The following is a 7,999-nucleotide window of genomic DNA, read 5'->3' as shown; positions in this document are numbered from 1 at the left end:
GACGGACAGACTGACTGACAGACGGACAGAGGAACGGAACCGGAGCTGGTTCGTCGGGTTAGTCAGAGGGAGAACAAGGCGCGTGCCTTCTGCCGGCGCTGGGATGGAACGATGGAGAGGATGAGGTGACCCAGGGAACAGGGGGGGGAGAGTGAGACGTGGAGAAGGAGACGGAGGGGTGAGGGAGGGAGAGAGACATTAGGGAGATGGATGGGGACAAGGGTAGTAAACAGACAGAAGCAGATGAACAGATGATGATAAAGCAGGTAGAGGCACACCGACAGGAGGTAGATAGAGAGACAGAGATGTACAGAGAGAGATTGAGGACAAGAGAGAGAGAGCAGATGGAGCAAAAAAGGGAGAGAGAGAAAGAGAGGCAGAGAGAGCCAGCGAAAGAGGGTTAATACAGGCTGCGCTACCACTCTTTAATAATACACAAGCCACGCAGTTAAAATGGATAAACATATAAAAGATTCATCAGCCTGACGTCGGCCGCGGTTGGAGTGTGTGTGTGCATGTGTGTGTGTGTGTGTGTGTGTGTGTGTGTGTGTGTGTGTGTGTGTGTGTGTGTGTGTACGTGTACGTGCTCACCTGTCATCCTGTGCGTACCGTACTGCGTTACGTAATATTAATCCCAGCTTCACGCATTAATATCAAACGGTTATATATGTCACAGGTTAAGTACTCGCCCCCCCCAAATCAGTAGCAATTATTTTTGAGTTAAAATATCAAACTCCAAAACCCGACACTTTATATTTCCCACTAAAAGGGGACATATTATCGGCTGAGGATTTACAAACGAGGAAGTGGCAGAGGCACACGCTGCAGGGGAGGAAGTGGCGGCGTGTTGTGGGCGCTACGAGACATCAGCGGCAACATGAACAAACAATACTTTGTGTAGAGGAGCGGTGTGGCTCTGGTGTGGCAGCTGCACACCGTTCCTGGGAATCACGCACCCACAATGCAACACACGCACGCACGCAGGCGCACGCATGCACCCACAATGCAACACACGCACCCGCGCAGGCGCACGCACGCAGGAGGCAGCAAGGGAAGGAGAGATGGAAAGACATCCTCTCTTGAGTGGAGATACTGCTCAGTCTGACTTATTTAAAAGTTTCAGTGCTCGCAAAGTTCAATTAGTGAAGCCACGTCCATTCCTGGCCCCGCTCCCCACTGGCCTGTCAATCACCCGGCCAGGACCCATCACAGCCCGGGATACACATGCACACACACACATGTCCGCTCACACACGTGCTCACATGCACACTTCTGCATGTCCATCATGCGAGCATTGAGATGGACACACGCACAGGCACTGGCCCACACACAAGCATGTCCGTAGAAATATGCAAATACCTATACCTATACACTTCAGCACATACTAATCACACACACAATCTCACTCTTTCCCCACACACACACACACACACACACGCGCGCAGTCACACACGGGCGCATACCCACCAAGCATCTACAGCAAACATGCTCATCCATATACACATGCAAGAACCCAGTACCCACGCACACACACACACACACACACACACACACACACACGCACAGTGCAAGAACCCATTGGATTGGTGGAGGTGATGGTTAAGTGCCAGCTGTCTCAGGTCAAGAGTCTGATTGTTTTTTGTTAGTTTCCGTCGTCCCATTTGTTTGTCCGTGACACTCAGTTTTTGTAAATAAAATCCCAATGCAACTTCAACGCATGAACCTCTACTGGATCTAAGACACATTTCCTCTACGACAGTCCCCCCCACACACACACACACACACACACACACACACAGCACTACTGTGAGTCCTGAGCAGCAGAACACAGCCACGTGACACCATGACACACACATGTGATCCATTGTCGTCACCTGCGGACCCCGCATGTGATCCATAACATGTGATCCATGATGGTCGCCTGCGGAGCCCACATGTGCTTCATGTCCACAGACAACAGTCACGCGGTCTACCTGTCGTCTCTCCCAGTCGGCCTGGGAGAGGGCAGCGGACGCGGCTGCCGGTGAGAGGGGGTGGAGTTGGGCGAGAGACACTGAGGGGAAACAGACTAGTGGTTGTAAACGTTATTGTGCCATTAATCAAAGTGACAGCTCCCCGGCCTCAGAGGTCGTCCCACGCTGGGAGCCGTCCCCGGTGACATGCAGTGGCAGAACCAGGCCTGTGTGTGCTGCTGTCCCCCCCCCCCCCCCCCCCCCCCCCCCAACGCCACTCAGACCCGAGCGGAACCGACCCCGCTGTCCACCGTCTGTTTCAGGGAACATTCTGTCTCACACAGCGGGATCCGGCAACATCGCCCTTCTAGTTGTTTAAGTTAACTCCCCCCTTCCCCCCTTCCCCCCCTTCACCCCTCTTATGCACTGATTGTATGTTGTACGTCCTGGCACTCCCTTAACCCTCCCTTAACCCTAGATTTTTGCCCTAACCCTATATTTTGCGCGTTCTCGTGTAGGGGTAGGGTGGCCATTACTGTAGGGAGCAAGGGGGAGTGCTATTTTGCCCTTATAATCAACCCTCAAAACGTAGTGAGGTCCGATGCAGACTTAAAACGAAGTGGAAGATTTACTGTTGAGGGCACTCCAAACCAAGTGGAGGTTTTAAGGGGGGAGAAATGGGACAGGGCCTTAATGTACGCACATATTGCATGTTGTACCCTCTGTTGTATACGGGGAATGGGTTAACCTAGTTAGTAAGTGCCAACCTAGTAGTTAGTGCTTGCCACTTGGTTCTATGAACATCCTGACTGTACCGACAGCGATATATTATTGTTGTTTCTCTTTCTTCTGACGAATGTACTTGTAGTAGATAAAAGCGAATGCCCTGAATGTAAATGTAAAGATGTCCATGATCGGGTGTCTGTGACGTTGTGCTCGCCCTGCCCTCGGAGGAGGACCAGGCGCAGAGAGAACAGCCTCTGTGTCGCAGTGTGTCGTCAGGCTCTGTCTTCAGTCAGGGCGACCGCCACAGCATCACTGAGACACTAAATATACACAAGATGATGTTTTCAGCGGAAGAGGAACAATTATATTCCCCCTAATTTTCAACTCATGGAAATGCACAAGATAGGGAATGGAAATCTCTGTAGGCTATGCAAAAGCCACCCAATAATTAAAGCCACCCATGAATGGCCTGTTTAACCGTGTTAATGTACTGAAGTGCTCTTGGTTTGGTAATGTATATATTTTTATTTTTTTGAGAGAGAGAGAGCCAGAGCCAGAGCCACAGAGAGAGAGACAGAGAGACAGAGAGAGAGAGAGAGAGAGAGAGAGAGAGAGAGAGAGAGACTGCATAACTTGGGCTGTCATTTCATATTTTGAGCATCAAATAGCGGACACAAGGAGGCCAAACTTAATCAGTTCTCTTGCATAAAGAGCTTGTAATGGCCTTGATTAATGAACTATTTAGCCGTTCATAGGGGGGAGTTCAGGGGGTGATGCAAGACTTGCATGGCCACACTCACACACACACACACACACACACACACACGACACACACACACACACACAACCCCCCCCAAGGGGTCCCCAGATAGCTCATAGAACACAGAGGGAAAGCATGGGGCGCTACATCTGAAGCAGTCTGGTGGAAGACATTAGGAATCAACACATGATCCTGCGACAGCAGCAGGGCAGTCACACTCAAGCACACACACTCCACAGCACAACACCATTTGCATCTTTCTAATTACTACTATTTAGTTTTCCGGCATACACGTTTATCCAAAGCAGTGGATACAGGGATTCCTTAAAGACGCATATCATTACGGAGCATCTCGCTAAAAGGATGCCTACCGCCACCTGAGGCTCTCAAACCCTAAAGTTAGTGTGGGATTAAACATGAACCATAAGCCACCCCCCCCCCCACACACACACACACACACACACACACACACACACACACACCCCTCTTACGCACTTATTGTATGTTGGCCGTCCTTGCACTTAAAAACTGTACTTAGCATTGTGTAGCACCTTATCCTAGCTATCTCTGTTGTATACGGGGAACGGGTTGACCTAGCGCTTGTTAGTGCTTGCCACTTGGTTCTATATGAACATACTTACATGCCGACAGCGATATATTGTTGTTTCTCTTTCTTCTACAAATTTACTTATTGTAAGTCGCTTTGGATAAAATGTGTGATATAAATGTAAATGTACAGGCACGCCTGCCCGGTGCCAGACTACAATCCAACCTGCAGCCACTGGGATGTGGACAGAGTCCCCCTCCTCCTTCAGACTCCAGCCTTTTCTCCCCCCTATTATTCTGTGTTCTTGTTGCCCTGTCCCGGTTCTGTTATTCATGATTGTGCGGGGGTGTCCGGTACGATATGCTGGTCATTGCTCGCGGGCAGCGGGGAGGACATGGCTCCCTGGGAGGCTTGTTAATTATCCTCCTCCTCGCCCGCACCGCTCCTCCTCGCAACCGGCACAGAGATCAAATATCGATCACGCAAAACAACAGGCAGCTGCTCCCGTCGTAACACAGGAACAAAGCCGCGCAACGCTACACAGCCCCCGTAATAAAATAAGATGATCACACACACACACACGCACAGCCTTTGAAGCTGATACCTGTGCCGACCAATCGGCTTGTTTTGCTGCATTTGTTTATGAGCGTGGCTGCGAGGATTCTTATTATATTCCAAAGCAGTGGCAGAAACATCTGGTATCTCATCATAACGCGGTCGATTCCCCCGCTCTGTTCTGGGGGAACACAATAGGGCCGTTCGACGTGACGCAATCACCACCGCCCGTTAGGAAGTATAGGATGATTACTAATCATATCATGATTATGATATAATTATCATGATTAAGATATGATTAGTCATTATGGGGTGACATTGTTGTGTTTGAAACTGCCACAGTGTTTCTTATGTGACTTGTGTCAAAACAAAGTTTTGATCAGCCTAGGAAATGGTATATAAACTTTCTCAAAATGGCGGAGTACCCGCGACAGAAAAATCCCATGATGCTTACTGATGTACAAGCCCTATAGCGCTGAAAAATAGTACAAAACAACAGAACAGGACCATCGACTCATACATGACGATGACATGCGATGACATGTAGTGTCCTGTACATTGGTACAGGACACTACATGTCATCGCACAGGACTGGCCACCCGTACAGCTGGGACGCGCCCATCCTGTCACGTGTTTGTGTGGCTTCAGCCAGAGACACAGACTCAAGTGAACCGCTCCTCTCAGGTGAGACAGTAGAACTCTATCCTCTCAGGTGAGACAGTAGAACTCTATCCTCTCAGGTGTGACAGTAGAACTCTATCCTCTCAGGTGTGACAGTAGAACAGTCCTCACAGCTCATGACGTTACAGTTCTGCTTTTGTAAAGAACGGGGTGGATGGAGGCAGGAGGGAGGGTTAACTCACAAAGGCCCAATTCATATTTTGCTCATTGCTCCGTTTAGATTCGTCAACGGCGATGCGATGGCGCCGTCCGTCCGTTAAGCGCTCCGGCGAGCCAACCACCTGACCTTGGCTCGTTAGTAACGCCTCTTGTACTTCTTGTTCTTGCCAATTCAATCTGGTATGCTGAGGTACCTACACCCCCCCCACCCCCCCCCCCCCCCTAGGGACAGCCCATTAAAGTCTGTCAAGCTTGCATTATGCACTTTATGTTGGCAAATACAAACGCCACTGCAGCAAACGCCGGCCATCTGCACTCCTGGGCGCAATTTACAAATATTAGCATTCATGCAAAACACATTTGGACTAGATGAATGAAGATGGAGACGGCAAAGTGTTGTAATGTGTCCCCTGTGCCCGCCGTCGTGTTCCGCTGTCACTAGTCCGTCTGGGGGCTCTGTCGGCGGCCAACCGAGAATTCTCACTAAGCTCTGGCTTTTGTACTAACTGATGAGAGTGCATTATTTTGAGTTTGTTCTGTCTGTGTGTGTGTGTGTGTGTGTGTGTGGTGACCTTTACGATTAGCACACTTGCGTTGGAACCGACTTAAAAACACACCAAAATGTGAAAACACACAACACTGCAAAGCCTAATATAAGGTTCTGATGCAGCAGATTTTATCAAACATGTTGTTCAGAGAAGTTTTGTTTTGTTCAGCAACTCCTAACTGACCCCAGTCTACCTGCAGATTTACTGTGCACAAACCAGGGACCCTGAATGGAGTTTATCAGAGACCCCACCAACACACCCTGAGCCAATGTCTTCATCACTGTAGGGATAGCAGCAACCTCTGACAATGACTCAATCAAATATAAATAAACCGTCCATGGTCCAATGATTCACCCCGAAATACACAAACACTCGCATGAAAAATACAAAGAAATAGTTCCTTGAACAGTCGAAACCACCGCTCCTCCCCGCTCCGACGTGTCTACACAGGCTCTCTGTTGTCAATGCGGTAAACCCAGAGAACCCGAGCACAAAGAAGTCTTAACTACACATTCCCACCACTAAAATAAACCCAGACACCCGAGGGTGGTCTTAACATAAGCCTGAACCATTTTGTCGCTAGAAAATGGCTGGTTCCCATGATGATGTTAGCTGCCGTGGCGAGAGAGAGTCGGGGTTTTCTAAGACTGTTCGAGACGTTAACTGTACCAGCGGTTAGCCGTTGAAATGGCTCACATTCATCTGCAGCGTTAATATGACGCTACAGTACCAGTGTGTCCTTAAGCACAGATTCTATATCGTCCCTACAGGACAACAGTCCCGTGCCCTGAACTATGCTAATGGTTCCTATGGAAGGACATTGATCAACATCTCCTGCAGACAAACAGACCTGACAACCCTCCCTTCCCTTAGGGCGTGCCGTACCAGAAGTATACAATTATACCCAAGGGAAAACATTTCCACCAGTGTGAAGTGGCTGGGTTTGCATCTGCGGACGTGTGTGAAGCGCAGGGCAGCAGAAGAGTTATTTTTCCGTTTGTTTGGGTGCATTGTGTGCGCCCCAAAATGGAAATGTTGTTCAGAGGCAATCACCAGTCGGAGCGACAGGAGATTTACACACAAAGGAGAGAGCAGAGGCAGAATAAAACCAACTGACGATCTGAGCGCACATCTCTCTCCGCTAATATTCCAGGGAACAACTTGGCCTGATTCCCTGTTGGGTTCGTGTTTTGTGTTTATATTTATTATAATCAATGTCCGTAAATAAACGTCAACCTTTTTTTTCTCCTTTTTGTCTTAAGGAAGATAAATTGAATCGGGAGTTTCAACCGGCCACCATGAGGCAATTCCGGGGAATAATATCCACGGCATAAACCGCAGTCCAATGTCAGCGAGAATAACACTTAATATTCCCGAGCACTGCATTACATTCCTGTCAGTCTTCATCTCCTCTCTCCCATTCTCGCCTGTCCATCAAGGTCAGGGCGTTCTCCCATTCCGTGTGATCTGGCAGCTCGTAGGCTGATCACCTGATGGCCTCAAAAGAAGCCTATAGAGGCTCTTACAGTATATATTACATACGTACGTCAACAGCCCGGCTCTTTTCAAGCCGGCGGACGCAGGAGTGCCTTCCTTGACCGTCAAACAGAGGTCGCGTGAATCAAAGCGGTGAGGCGATTTGTGTGCAGGCTTACGCAACATGTTAACACAGTGATTCATTTGTAAACGACGTACGTATGTGCATACATGCAGACACCGCACCGGCCCTGGGTGCTCTGGGTCTGTCTGAGTGACACCCATGATGCCTTCTCCTGGCACCCAAGCACGAGTCAGAAGAAGGCCTGCCTCATCAGCACCCCTAATGTGGAGCGAGCAGCCAGTGATTCACGTTAACGCGGCCCTAGAGTGCCTCATGGCTTGGCTTGTGATAAAAACGCTGCCGGGATTAGCTGGGCTATCTGAGGCGTAGCACATCCCAAATTAGGAAGGAGTTAATGAACAATCAATTTTGTGTACCATATTATGAAACCGAGAAATCCTTCTCCATTAAGTATAATTGAGGGTACGATTTGTAATAAAATATAATCATCTCAATCATCCTCGTCTATTT

The sequence above is a fragment of the Micromesistius poutassou genome (genome assembly GCF_964030765.1).
Source record: "Micromesistius poutassou genome assembly, chromosome: 4".
In the NCBI taxonomy this organism is placed as follows: domain Eukaryota; kingdom Metazoa; phylum Chordata; class Actinopteri; order Gadiformes; family Gadidae; genus Micromesistius; species Micromesistius poutassou.
Note: the sequence above shows the minus strand (reverse complement) of the source record.